The sequence below is a fragment of the Crocuta crocuta genome, unplaced genomic scaffold (genome assembly GCF_008692635.1).
Source record: "Crocuta crocuta isolate KB4526 unplaced genomic scaffold, BGI_CrCroc_1.0 scaffold64, whole genome shotgun sequence".
In the NCBI taxonomy this organism is placed as follows: domain Eukaryota; kingdom Metazoa; phylum Chordata; class Mammalia; order Carnivora; family Hyaenidae; genus Crocuta; species Crocuta crocuta.
In genome coordinates this window covers 11566230-11579822 of record NW_027530640.1, presented here as the reverse complement: position 1 = coordinate 11579822, position 13593 = coordinate 11566230, and the positions used below count along the sequence as shown (strand labels likewise).

At 43.2% G+C, this 13593-nt stretch overlaps 1 long non-coding RNA gene across 1 annotated transcript in view; it reads left to right on the top strand.

Moving 5' to 3' along the window:
* Positions 1–13593, top strand: part of LOC144235235 (uncharacterized) — a 59873-nt gene that overhangs the window by 19345 nt on the left and 26935 nt on the right. The gene's annotated exons all lie outside the window — the stretch shown is intronic.

Sequence of the window (13593 nt, the reverse complement as noted above, 5' to 3'; positions counted from 1 at the left end):
AGACAGGGACCAATGGCCTGGTGACTACCAGACACAGATTAATTAGTCAGGTAGGAGGCAGGATTTGTGTGGAAGGAAGGCCAGCCACCATGAATAAGGCTGAGTGGTGGGTCATGTCGTTATGTCATTGAAAATGTAGTCATCTTTTTTAGATATAGGGCTTTCAGTGTGATATGGAGGAAAACATCGATTATGGTTTCTGCATTTCTTAGTTAAAAAATCCTTCATAGTCAACCTTTCTAAACTCCAGCCGTTTAAATTCTGAAGTCATTTTGGTGAGTTGATTTATGTGCTCTTTTACCTGTAATAGCAACTACTTTTCTACTTTCTTATTCCTGCAAAGACAACTTGTTAGAAATAATAAAACAAAAAAAGGAAAATTTCTAGGAAAAAATGCAGCCAGATGAAAGGCAAAAAAAAGGATTAGGGTAGGTCTGTTAACTCTGAGTTTGACCTCATAATTGGAAAGGTTGGCCCTAAGGGACACTAGGTCCCCAAATTTCTTGTGTGACTTTCCCTTTCTCCTCCATCTATTCTTTCCTTGCTTCCCTTCTTAAAGCCTTTTGCCGCTGAGATTGAGCCTTTCCTCTCCTCCCTGGACAGGAACCACCAGTAGAGAAATGTTTAATCATTTATTCAGTTAGTCAACCAATCAGCATTTACTGAGCACCTGCCATTTGCCAGACCCTATTCAGGTACTGCAGATAAAGTCAGAGCACTAGAGATCTCTGCCTACCTAAAGCTTACTATCTCGTGGGGAAAAGAGACATGTGGTATACGTATCCTTGGGCAGATATCAGAAGACAGTTAACCTAGCCCTGAGAGTCAGAGTACTAGAGATGGCAGCATTCCCTCTGGATTATCCTAAGAGTTTACCGTAGAAGAGGGATCTCTCTTCCATCCCTGGACTCTACTCCTCTTGCTGCTTCTCTGTAATAGGTATTTTATTTATTTATTTATTATTATTATTTTTTACAAATAGTTTATTGTCAAGTTGGTTTCCATATAATACCCAGTGCTCATCCCCACAAGTGCCCTCCTCCATGCCCATCTCTGTAATAGGTATTTAATTTTTTTTTAATGTTTTTATTTATTTCTAGGAGAGAGAGAGAGACAGCATGAGCAGGGGAGGGTCAGAGAGAGAGGGAATCACAGACTCTGAAACAGGCTCCAGGCTCTGAGCTGGCAGTCTGCACAGAGCCCGACGTGGGGCTCGAACCCACGAACGTGAGATCATGACCCAAGCATAAGTCGGATGCCTAACCGACTAAGCCACCCAGGCTCCCCTGTAATAGGTATTTAGATCAGAATGGAGCCCTGCAGTTGTCCTTGTTATTTCTCAAAAGCATAGTTGGATTGGCAAGGATATAGAGAAATTGGAATCATCATACGTTGCTGGTGGGAATGTAAAATGGTGCAGCTGCTTTCAAAAATAGTCTGGCAGTTCCTCAAATGATTGAACATAGAGTTACTTTATGATTCAGCAATTCTACCCTTACTAGATGTATATACCCAAAAAAATGAAAATGTATGTCCATACAAACACTGGTACACAAATTTTCATAGCAGCATTATTTATAGTGGCTAAAACTGTGGAATATTATTTGGTCAAAAAAAGGAATGAAGTACTAATTCATGCTACAACATGAATGAACCTTGAAAATGTTACATTAAGTTAAAGAAGCCAGACCGCATATTGTTTGATTCCGTTCATATCAAACTCCAGAACAGGAAAATCTATATAGAGAGAAAATAAATAAAGGGGAGGAGGGTTGAGGCACCAGGGTGGGTCACTAAGTTGAGCATCTGAGTCTTGATTTTGGCTCAGGTCGTGCATGACCTCTTGGTTTGTGAGATGGAGCTCAGAGTGCAGAGCCTCCTTGGGATTCTCTCTCTCCTCCTCTCTGCTCCTCCCCTGCTCATGCACGCACCCATGCTCGCTCCCTCTCTCTCAAAATAAATAAACATTAAAAAAATAAAAGGGGGGTGACAGCAAAAGATTATAGGTTTATTTTTGAGGTGATGATCAAACATTCTCAAATTGTGATGGTTACACTTATCCGTGAGTGTAATAACCATTGAATTCTGTACTTGAAATGGGTGACTTGTATGATATATGCATAAAGCTCTATAGAAGATAGGCAGTGTGACACAAAGAATCATTTCAAGGCCATCTAGGGATTCTGGACTCCTGTAGCATCACAATGACATCAGTTAGAGCAAGACCAATTCCCAGTCCTTCTTGATGTTCAGCTAGTTCCAAGATTTGGCTCCCCCCTCACATGCCTCCAATCACCTCTCTATTTGGTTTCTAGACTCAATTAGTCTATTTCCATACCCTTCATTTTCTCACCAACTCCACCCCCACAATGTCCAAATTGGCCTTCCGATGCTGAAACCATTTGCCAGAAATTCATTAAGCTGAACACATGGGAAATTACAGAGGAGATTTCACTTGTCACTTAGGCTCAAATATAGAAAGTAATTTTAAAAGGACAGTGGCAAGAGGCTATTTTTATCTTGCTTGTTTGTGCTGAGTTTTCTTATCTTGCTGTCTCTCATACTCTTCCTAGCTACCTCTTTTCTCCTTTAAATTAAATGATGGCCTTTTAAATGTTTGTCTCACATTCTCTTATCTTGTTTTATGGAGTCTTCTCTTTCTGTCGTTATTCATTCAGTCAACACATATTGAGTACCTACCATGTAGCAGACCCTGTGGTAGACACTAGGGAGGGCTAACATGATGAATAAGATAAACATGATCTTTACTATTATGGAGATTACAGTCTGATGAAGCAGGCGGACATCAGGTAGAGTGAGTTCAGATTTGATCACAGCAAAGACTTGAGAGAGTTACTTGCCCTTTTCTGATGTTAAGTGTACCCTGCAGTAAATGGGCATGTGAAAATAGCCAGAATTTCAGCATGTTTGTGGGGTTAGGGGATAGTCCTAAAATATCACAAGGAATGCAAATAAACCAAAGACCCATGTTTCTGTGTGATCTAGTCAAGCCCATTGGGTAGAGAACGTGGATTTGAGAGTGAGGTGTCGATGAGATTCTGGCTCCACCACCTACCTGTCAACTGTTTGACTTTTAAATGACCTCTGGACTTCAGTTCCTTCATCTATAAAATGGGAATTATAGTTTCTACATTTTAGGTTGCTGTTAGGTTGCTGTGAAGATGAAATGAGATGTCATATATAAGGGACCAGGCAGGTGCTCAACCTCTGTCACTTCCTTTCTCATGACCTCCCTAGCCCCACTTTGAATCACACAATGTAAAAAAAAAAAAAAAAATAGGGGTGCCTGGGTGGCTCAGTTAACTGTCCGACTCCTGATTTCAGTTCAGGTCACAATCTCACAGTTTGTGTGTCTGAGCCCAACGTCACACTCTGCATGGATAGTGTAGAGTCTGCTTGGGATTCTCTGTCTCTCTCTCTGCTCATCCCCTGCTCACTCTCTTTCTCTCTCTCTCTGTCAAAATAAAGAAATAAACATTAAAAAAAAAAAAAGAGCCCAGTGTCTGAGTTGGTAGGAAATGAAATTCCTCAAATAGTATCACCAATCATATGCCCAGAGATATGGGTTATAACCATACTGGTTATACTATAAGTTGTTCTCTACATGCAACTTAGGACAGTCCAATCACTCCCTTCTGGGATAAGAGAAAGGCAGTAAAAAAAATGAAGTTACAGAGAAAAGACTGAAATGAGATATAACAAAGGACTTTCTAGCCATGAGCTGGAAGTGTGAGTGGATGCCAGAGAGAGCTGCAGAATCTCTTTTTCTGTTAGTGTCTGGACTGGGCTAGGGCAGGCCTGCTTGGAAGTCAAGAATAAACCTGCCCACCTCTTCCTCTCCCACTCAGCCTAGGGAATCTTTGTGGGAGGAACTGAAGTTCCTCTTCCTTTTCCAAGTCAGGCATGCTCTGGGGAGATGGATGCTGCCAAGAAGGCTTATTGCTTGTAAGGAAAGGAAAAATGGCAGCTGCCCTTTCAAGCACTTAATGATTATGCTAAATTGAGAAGCTGTTGTTTTGGTTTACCTGATTGATCCTCCCCTATAAAGAAGAAATCTCTTTAGTCAGAGGTTCCTGGAAGTTGAAAAAGAAGCCTGAGCTCCACCTGCGAAAATTGGCAGAGGCAACACTCAAAGGAATAATCTGGGCTCTGTGGGCAGCCCCAGGATTCCTAGATTCCTCCCTCTGCTCCTCCCCACCCCCATCCACCCCTGGAAAATTTCAGGTTGCCTTTGTTCTGTAGAGCTCTTTTCATTTCAAAGGGGATGAGTTTAGTTGTCTTTTTCTCTTCACTGTTTTTTCCCTCTTCCTTCCCCTTTCCTTGTTCTTGATTTACCTCTCCTCTCACTTTCCTTCTTTTCCTTTTCCTTTTTCTTCTCCTCCTCCTCCCTTCTCCTATTCAACATTTCACTTGTTGGATCTCATCGCCGACCTCACTGGGATTTGTTTTAGGAACTTTAGAATTCCTTCTTGCTCTAAAGGAACAATGCTATACTGACAACAAAGGCGGTGCTCTATGTATTATGTATTGTAGAGAGCAAGACCAAGTATAGTCAGGTGCATTCGGAAAGATCGTACATGCAGGATTTGTAGACACTTTCATATGTTAATGGTTGTGAATGTCCAAGAAAAGTCATTAGAGTATTGGGACCCAATGGGGCACCTGGATGGCTCAGTCGGTTGGGTGTTCAACTTCAGCTCAGATCATGATCTCACAGGTTCATGAATTCAGGCCCTGCATCAGGCTCTGTGTTGACAGCTCAGAGCCTGGAGCCTGCTTCAGATTCTGTGTCTCCCTCTCTTTCTACCCCCCCCCACTTCTGCTCCCCCTCTCTCAAAAATAAATAAAAATTAAAAAAAAGAATATTGGAACTCAAATTTCCCTGACTTCTTTGACTTTTTAATCTCCCCCCATTCCCCAAGGAGTATATCCTGAGACACATGACATTTCAGAAACTATATTATGTGTTAGATTTTTAAAATACTGTAGCATTCATTATTTGATTTCTATACCTACACTATAGGTAGGACAGGGAGGTTATAATAAGCTCATTTTACAGATAAGTAAAACTGAGGCTCAGAGAGGTTACGTGCCTCGCTTATAGTAATGTAGCTAGCCAGCAGGCATCAAAGCTAGGTCTTCTTATTTGTGTCTCTATTCTCTCTGCACTGCCTTACACTGCGTATAAAATAATATATATGTGACATCATAACATGGCACATGATATGAGGCATCTAGAGGATGTACATACTATAACTGATGAATTGTGACATTTTGTCCCCACTCAACTGAATATGTATTGCACATCTGTTATGTGTATCACTAATCACTAGTCCAAGTGCAGGGGCTAGAGCCGGGACCAAAATAGACAAAAACACAAATTATTGCCTTCATGGAGCATATATTCAAGGAGGGAGATAGAAATAACAAGATAAATACGTAAAATATATTTTATTATATATGTTTTATAATCATAAGAGCTAAGGATAAAAATAAATTAGGGAAAAGAATAGGCACATGTGGGAGCTGCAGTTCAGGTGTGCAGAGGGTCAAGGAAAGCTACTTTGAAAAGGCTACATGTGGGGGCACCTGGGTGGCTCAGTTGATTAAGTGTCTGTCTCTTGATTTCAGCTCAGGTCCCAATCTCATGGTTCATAGGATCGAACCCTGTATGGGGCTCTGTGCTGACAGTGTGGAGCCTGCTTGGGATTCCCTGTCTCGCTCTCTCTCTGCCCCCCATCCCCGCACACACTCTCTCGCTCAAAACAAATAGATAAACATTTATTAAAAGAAAAAAAAGAAGAAGAGGCTACATGTAAATACAAGACCTCAACAAGATAAGGGAGCAACCATGCAGAGATTTAGGGGTAGCTGGGAGGGGGCTCCAGCAGACAGAAAAGCAAATTCAAAGGGCCTGAGTGAGTGAAGCAGGAGTGAGCCTTGGGTGAAGCTGAGCTAGGGAGGGGGTGGGGTAATAGGAGATGAAGTTAAAGAGGTTGAGGGGGTAGGGTCTGCATATTAGATGTTATAAGGAAATGGAGTGATATAATGCAGATGATATGCTATGATATAATAATAATACTGTATGACAGATTTATTATGTTGCTGTATAACAAATTACCCCAAACTTTGAACATTTATCTCAGTTTCTGGGGATAAGGAAATGGGAATAACTCAGCTGAACTGGCTCAGGGTTGCTCATGAGTTTGCAGTCAGGCTGTCTGCCAGGGCTGCAGTCATCTGAAGGCTTCCTAAGAGGATCTGCTTCCAATCTCACTCATGTGGCTGTTGACAGAGGCCTTAGTTCTTTACCGCATGAGCCTCTCCATAGGGCTGTTAGCAACAAGGCAACTGGCTTCCTTCAGAACAAGTGATGAGGGAGAGAGGCAGAGAGAGGGGGAGGGAGAGAGGGACACGAAGAAGGGAGCCACAGTGTCTTTTTTAATCTAATCTTGGAAGTTACATGCCATTACTTCTGTCCTATTGGTCATAGATTAATGCTTGTACTATGTGGAAGGAGTGGATAATGCTCAGGACATGGAGATCATTGGGGATCACCTCCCAGGTTGGCTACCTCAACTGATTTGCAGGAAGTCTCCTCAAGCTAACGATTACTTCAAGAAATATCAAAAATACGTGCCAGGCATTAGTGTGGCCCTTATAACACTGGAGCTCACAACCTTATCTGGGTTGAGGCCTGAAAAGGTACAACAGAGCAGGAACTTAAGAAATCCACTGAGAGTCTGAAGGTCTTATTTCAATTCTGCATGAGTAAGTGCATTTCTTCAAAGCCCCACTTTCTCTAGGCCTGGCCTCATTATTTCATTCACCCAATTAATTTAACTCGGAATAATCTTAACTTAAACCTGCAAAGAAAACAAAATGTTTTGAGGAAAGCTGTAGAACTTCAAACTCAGGCTGGGACCCCTCTGGGCAATTTAACCTTGAGACTCACTGGACTTAGATGAAGGACAGAGCCAACCTACTCCTCTCTCCAGAAGCCTTAGGTACCTTCCTGTGAAAAAGAGGCATCCTGGGGCACCTGGGTGGCTCAGTCGGTTAAGCGTCCGACTTCGGCTCAGGTGATGATCTCACGGTTTGTGGGTTTGAGCCCTGTGTTCGGCTCTGCTGACAGCTAGCTCAGAGCCTGGAGCCTGCTTAAAATTCTGTATCTCCCTCTCTCTCTGCCCCTCCCCTGCTCTCTCTCTCTCTCTCTCTCAGAAATAAATAAAACATTAAAGAAAAAAAAAAGAAAGAGAGGAATCCTGCCTTGTCTAAGGAGAATGGTGGCAGGGAACAGAACATTGCTCTGTTCCTGAGGCCTGGTACTGGATCCGTCCTGAGACAAAGACATGGCTCTTCTGAGACCTATGTGGGCTCCCTTCCCAACTGCCCTGCTCGCCCTTGGTTGTGCAGACAGAGTCATCCAGTTTCCTAAATTGAGCAGCAGATGGCATCACAGCCTCAGGAGCGAGCAGCTGAAGCTGCTGGCAAGAGCAGGACACTATTAGCAACTCAGGCTCGTGGTTGGCATCTGGGGGCTCCTGGGGGTGGGGGCTGCTTCCCCAGCTCTCAGCTCAGAGGAGTTTCTGTGCTGTGCCTGCAGATTGAGATATTGTCAGGCCTGCATCTCAGAGAGCAAAGCCTGGAGCCCCCAGTTAGGAAACAGATGGTGAACACAGGGTCTTTTCTATGATCTTTACTGAAAAAGATGAAAATCAGAGACTGCTGTTCTCAGAGAAACTGTGTTTTTCCATCACTGCCTGTCCCTATTCCTGAGGGTTGCATGGACTATATTCTGATTTGGGGGCTGGTAGGTCCCTGGCAGAAGCCTCCTAGGCCAGATGGGGCCAGAGATAACTTGAGGGATCATTTAGGGAATCCCAAGAGTTCCAAATTGAATCCTTTTTATCCCCCCCAGTGACCCAAATGAGACAGGCAGGGCTCAATCCTGCAGGCTTTTTATCTCTGCTTTTGTCTCCTTCCCTGTCTATGTGTTTGACTCCTCTTCCTCCTCATCTCTCTGTTCAACTTTTTTCTCTCCTTCCCTTCTTCTCTGTCATTTCTATCCATTTATGTCTTTCCCTCTGTGGATCTCTTTCTTTCTTTGTTCCACAGTAGAGAAAAAATCCAGTTGCCTGGATGAAGTGGTTGTAGGCACTGGGCTGCAACATCATCATCCATCCTCCTCCCTCCCCCCAACTTCCTGCTGCTGCTTGGTGGCTAGTCCCATGGAGACCTAAGCAAAGGGAGGTCCAGATGTCACCGAGAAAGTATATTCTCTTTCCCCTGAGGCTGTGCTCCTTGCTGTGCAGTTGCAGACAGAAAAGCCCTCAGGGCCATCCCAGTAGGACTGGGATCCACTGAACCCGCTGTTCACCAGGCACCCATATATGCCACTAGAATGTGAGCTTAAGGGCAAGGTGTTGGCTACCTTGCGCACTGCTGCATCCAAAGTATCTAGTGTATAGTAGATATTCAATAAAATTTTGTTAACAAAAAGAATAAAAAAATAGAAGAAGACAGATGGAAGGTGAATGATGACCTCTGTGTTAGGTAGTCAAGTGCATTCAAGGTGCTATCTCCATCCATATAGAGAGAGGAACACCCAGAGAAACAGTCACCCATAATCTAGATTAGTAACTACAATGTGGTGGTAGTAGAAACTTCAGTGGGTGCCCGAGTCTGCACTGTGAAGACAGGGAAGGCTTTGTTCACTCACCAATTCAACAATTGTTCCTGGAGAGCCTACCAGCATGAGACTCTGGGTTACAGCTGGGAATAAGGTAGGGCCCAGTTAGGTGTGGGAAACATATGAGCAAACAAATATGTAGTAAAGGATCAGATAAATGCTGTCCTAGGGTAAATAATGATCTGTGGGGGCAAGAAAGCAGAGGCAGCTCGATTCATCAGGGGGTTTCTGGAAAGCTCTGTGGTGAAGTGAGTTCAGGCTGAGACCTGCCTGATGGGTTAGTTGAAATCAGCTAGAGGAAAAGGAGGGAAAGAGAGTTCCAGCCAAGGGAACATTATTTAGTCAAGAGAGAATAGGCAAGTTTCAAGGAACTGAGTAAAAGTGTCAGAAAATCTGGCTGGAGTATCACTAGGGTGGTGGGCAGGGCTGGAGGATGTGAAGCAAGAGAAACGGGTGGGAGCAGGGTGCAAGTAGCACCCAAACCAGGTTAAGTTATGACTTCACCTTCAGGGCATGGGAAGCCATTTGAAAGTTTTAAGAAGGGAAGTGATAAGATCACGTTTGCATTTTAGAAAGGTTACTGTGGGTGCAGTGTGAACACTGGATGGTGTAGGGCCAGAGAGGCATCCTAGAGACCAGTGAGGGAGCAGTCCAGGCAGGAAATGATGTCCCGAGTGATGATGACATCAGTGGGGCTGGAGATCATGTTTGAGCAAAGCCTGAGGATAATTAGGAGTTTTCCTGAAGAAAAACTTAGAATAGACAAGATGCTGGCATTCCAAAGAGAGAACATGGACATACAAAGATTTCAAGAATTTGGCATATTTGGGGAAGCACGTGTGGTTATATATTTGCAGCCTGTCAGAGGGCACAGGTGTAGGTAGTGGGAGATGAGGTAGAGAGGAGCTTAACCTTTGCTGTAGAGACTGGAAAACCCAGGGTCAGTCCATATCCATCTTGTTAGAGTTGGGGGAGGCAAGGTAGGTACAGCCATACTCTCCAGAAATCTGAATTATCTTCAGAGGTTCCAAAGGGTCCTGGTCCATCCAGGCATTTTCAGAACACCTAGAAACAGAAAGACAAGGCCAAACCATATATTAGGAGGTGAAGGAGGATATGGGAACTGGAGTAAGCAAGTGGGTCAAGACAGGAAATGGGGAGAATGGAAGACACTTCCTGCCAAGCAGAGAGGTGAGCAAGGCTGGGTGAGATAGGTCCCATCAGAACCCGAAGATCCCAGTTTCAGAATTGTCTAGTTCCTGCACTCACTCTTCCCAGTTCTGCCTCCAGACCTCAAAGACCTCCTTAGAGACATCGCCCCCTAAGAAGAGATTAGAAAAAAGGTAGAGAGCAGGGACCAATCAGGGTAATGGTTGAGCAGTTGGGCTCTGCTTCTTCCTTAGTTTGCAATAGGGCAAACCACTTACTGGAGTCATTTTCCTTACCTGTGAAGTGGGGACAGTAACACCTACTTCATCAGTGCTGAACGATGTAAGTGAGGTAATGTGAACAGGAAACTTATATAGTGAAGGTTCTTGGTAAATCTTGGGTGTTATTAAAATTTTGGTATGAGACAAATGGGACAGGGGTCGGGGGGCAGAGAGAGATAGGAAGGGATGTAAGTGAGGAGGGCTAAGTGGAAGGGCAGTGGGTTCCAGTCTGTGCAGAATTCTTCAGTGGCTTCCGTGGCCTATGGGACAAAATCCACTAAGGCTGATTCCTGCCTACTCCTGCTGCTCCCAACCTCACTTTGCAGCCTAAGCATAATCATACCACCTGTGATTTCCAGAACATAATAAGTTCTTCAAGCCTTTCTATGGAGCTGTTATGTAGAAAAAAATGGCCCTCAAACCTGTCTTTATACCAAATATCAGGAAGCTGTCAGATACCTGGAACAGATGTTGGAAAGGGACTCAGGGTATGTTTATTGTGGGGGAAGGGTGGGGAACTAAGGGAGGGAAGAGCAGGGGAAAGTTAATATGGCTCAAATAAATGGCATTTGACCTAGTACTTAGGTAAGACAGAGGGGTGGGCAGGCTGATGTGGGTGCTTCTCTTGGTGGTGAGGCCAAAACTGGAGGAGAGGAGAGAAAGGGCAGAGGCTTAAGGGGTTTCAGAACAGCATATGCCTGGTCTTACACCTCCTCCCCTGTTTTCTCTCTCCTTCCTTCTTTTAGGATCTAAGTTCCCTAGGCAGGAATTGCAAGCCCAGGAGTGTTGCCTAGGGACTTATTTATTCCTGTTAGGGGCTGAAGCCCCAGGATACAAAGGTCCAGTTACAATACAGTATGGGGAATGTGTTATGAAGACTTGTGCTAATGGGTTATCAGCAGCCTGGGGCTTTGCAGTGATAGGGAGCTGGGCCTTGGCAAAGGAATAGATTATCACATGGGAAGGGGTTTCCAGAAAGTGAGCTTAGCATGAAGGTAAGCAAGTTCTGCCTGGTTCCTGTGAGGATCAAATATATTCTTCAATCCTTCTTTTCTCCATTTTCAGAATTGAGCTCTTGCACCTCTTCCCAGCCCACTCTGGAATAATCCATGGTATCATTGACTAATCCATGGTATCATTGACTATTAAAGCTTAAAGAAATCTTTTAAAAAAAATTTTTTTAATGTTTATTCATTTTTGAGAGACAGAGAGAGACAGAGTACAAGCAGAGGTGGAGCAGAGAGAGAGGGAGGCACAGAATCTGAAGCAGGCTCCAGGCTCCAAGCTGTCAGCACAGAGCCTGATGCGGGCTTGAACTCACAAACTGTGAGATCATGATCTGAGCCGAAGTCGGCCACTTAACCGACTGAGCCATCCAGGTGCCCCAAGAGCTGAAAGAAATCTTAGTAATCTTTCAGGTCATCCCAGTCTTTTGAATTTTATGTTTGGGGAAACAGTGATCCAGAGGGAAGAAGAGACTTGTCTAAGGTTTCTCAGTGGATGAAGAACTCAGTCAGGTCTCAAGGTTTCAGACTCATCTCTGCTCACATTTCCTAGTTCTACATCACCTCAACCTCAACCAGAGGGGCTGGGGTTGTTGTTGTTGTTTTTCTGGGTAAGGATAGAAAAGGATTTTTACCTAACCCCTTGTTATCCAAAAATAATAACTATAACTATCCCTTATCAAACATTTACTATGTGTCAGGCACAGTTCTAGGTGCAGGGGACATAAACTAAACAAAGTTTCTCCTTGCATGCTGCTCACATTCTAGGGTGGAGACGGAAGTTAAATAAACAAACAAGTAATGTGGTGTCACAAATTGAGGTTGGAAAGGGGGGTTGAATGTGACTAGAAGGAGGCTATTTTAGATATTTACCTATCTAAATGTATGCTATCTAGATGTAGTTTTTGGTAATTTTTAAAGGTTTATTTATTTTTGAGAAAGAGAGAGAGAATAAGCTGAGCTGGGGAGGGGAAGAGTGAGAGAGTAAGACACAGAATCTGAATCAAACTCCAGGCTATCAGCTGTCAGCACAGAGCTCAACACAGGGCTTGAACTCATGAACCGTGAGATCATGACCTGAGCCAAAGTCAGATGCTCAACCAACTGAGCCACTCAGGCACCCCTATCTACATGTATTAGTTGCCTATTGCTGCATTACAAATTACTCTAAAGCTCAGAAGCCTAAAACAGCAATAAATCATTATCTTACAGTTTCTGAGGGTCACGAATTCAGAAGTGGCCTAACTGGTTATTCTGGCTCAGGGACTTGATGCTGTGGTCAAAATGTCAGATGGGACTGCAGTTACGTGAAACTTTGACTGAGGCTGGAGGACTCTCTTCTAAGATGGTTCACTCCTATGACTGTTTGCTGGACACTTCACGTGTCCACCCTCCTCCTGGGGCTGTTTGAGTATCCTCGTGACATAGCAGCGCATACGTGGTCTAAGAAGGAAAGTAAGGAGAAAGACACAATGCTTTGTTAAAAAACTTAATATTTAGGAATAACTTTACATTTACAGACAAGCTACAAAGATAGTACAGAGAGTTCCCGTACATACTTCACCCAGCTTCTTCGAACGTTACTATCTTATATAACCGTGGTACATTTCTCAAAATCAAGAGATTAACATTAGTACACCACTATTAACTAAACTATGTACTTTATTGAGATTTTGCCTGTTTTCAGTTAATGTTTTTTCTGTTCCAGTATCCAGAGATTATGTTGTTTAGTCAGCATGTTTCCTTAGTCTCCTTCGATCAACAACAGAGCCCCCTACTCTTTCTTTTTCATCATCTTTTTTTTTCAAGTTTTTATATTAATTCCAGTTGGTTAACATACAGTGTAATATTAGTATCAGGTGTACCACATAGTGATTTAACACTTCCATACATCAGGTGGTGCTCATCACAAGTGCACACCTTCATCCCCATCACTTATATCACCCATCCCCCCATTGACCTCCCCTCTGATAACCATCAGTTTGTTCTCTATACTTAAGAGTCTTTTTCTTAGTTTGTCTCTCTCTATCTCTTTTTCCCCTTTTCTCACTTGTTTTGTTTCTTAAGTTCCACATATGAGTGAAATCACACAGTATTTGTCTTTCTCTGACTTACTTTGCTTAGTATAATTCTCTCTAGCTTCCTTCATGATGTTGCAGATGGCAAGGTTTCATTCTTTTTTATGGCTGAATAATATTCCATTGTATATATACTCACCACATCTTCTTTATCCATTCATCAATCGATGGACAGTTGGGCTGCTTCCATAATTTGGCTATTGTAAATAATACAGTATTGTAAATAATGCTGTGAACATGCTATAAACAGAGAGGTGCATGTATCTCTTTGAATTAGTGTTTTTGTTTTCTTTGGGTAAATAAATACCAAGTCATGAGATTGCCAGATTGTAGGGTAGATCTATTTTTAACTTTGTGAGGAACCTCCA